The 1,269-nt window shown below is 57.2% G+C and overlaps 1 pseudogene; it reads left to right on the forward strand.

Annotated features, from left to right (window-relative positions):
* The first annotated feature begins 605 nt into the window (after positions 1–605).
* The window catches only part of LOC105502578, a 23,085-nt pseudogene continuing 22,421 nt past the window's right edge, over positions 606–1,269 (forward strand).

The raw sequence follows: 1,269 nt of genomic DNA on the forward strand, positions 1-1,269 counted from the left end.
AGTAGCTGGAACTACAGGCGCCTGTCACCACACCCGGCTAATTTTTGTATTTTCAGTAGAGACAGGGTTTCACCATATTGGCCAGGCTGGTCTCGAACTCCTGACCTTGTGATCTGCCCGCCTCAGCCTCCCAAAGTGCTAGGATTACAGGTGTGAGCCACCGTGCCAGGCTCTTTCTTTCTTTTTTGAGACAGAATCTCACCCAGGCTGGAGTGCAGTGGCATGATCTCGGCTCACTGCAACCTCCACCTTCCGGGTTCAAGCGATTCTCCTGTCTCAGCCTCCCAAGTTACTGGGATTACAGGCGTGAGCCACTGCACCCAGCTCTTTCTTTTTTTGAAGCAGGGGCTTGCTCTGTCTCCCAGGCTGGAATACAGTGGCATGATCACAGCTCATTGCAGCCTCAATCTCCCAAACTCAAGCAATCCTCCCACTTCAGTCTCCTGAGTAGCTGGGACTACAGATGTGTACCACCATGCCCAGCTAATTTTTAAATGTCTTGTAGAGACAGGATCTCGCTATGTTGCCCAGGCTGGTCTTGAACTCCTGGGCTCAAGCAATCCTCCTGCATCGCCTCCTAAAGTGCTGGGATTACAGGCGTGAGCCACCGGGCCTGGCTTGACTTTTTGTTTCTATGTACCTCTGCCAGGGGCATCTGTCTGTTGGGTTTCCTGGGATGGAAACCCAGGAATCAAGAAGCTTGTGGCACCTGCCCTCTGTTCTTCCTTGGGCTTCTGACACAGAGCCTGGCCCATCCCCACTTGACAGATGAGAAAACTGAGGTTCAGAGAGGTACCTCGGGGGGGCTCCAGCCCCACCATGGCAGCCCCAGGCTGGGCACCTGCAGGTCATAGGCCCTTAACTTTGATCTTATTAATGGCCTCCACTTTCAGGGGCCGCCCCAATTTCTAGTGTGGTTCAGGTATCCCCCTAGGCCATGGGGCACAGCCCTGGCATCTGAGTGTGCCACCGTCTCCTGAATGTCTCAGCCTCAACTTGTGGTCCATGGGGCGGACCATCCTGTTAATAGCATCCGTGACTGGTGTCGCCAGTTGCTCCCGTGTCCTGGGCCCCAGGCGGCGATTTAGTCCTGCAGCCCCAAAAGGGAAGGGCCATTTCAGCGGAGGGGGTCAATGAGGCCAGGGGAGCTTGGCCCTGAAGCCGTCCTCCCAGGGCGGGGACGGTGAGGGCGCCTTTTGCTCCTCCACCTGCCGGCCAGGGCGCGCGGTGGTCCCGGGAGGGCCGGGGAATGCGCGCGGGTTGCCGCCG

Source organism: Colobus angolensis, unplaced genomic scaffold, assembly GCF_000951035.1.
Source record: "Colobus angolensis palliatus isolate OR3802 unplaced genomic scaffold, Cang.pa_1.0 Scaffold8, whole genome shotgun sequence".
Taxonomy (NCBI): domain Eukaryota; kingdom Metazoa; phylum Chordata; class Mammalia; order Primates; family Cercopithecidae; genus Colobus; species Colobus angolensis.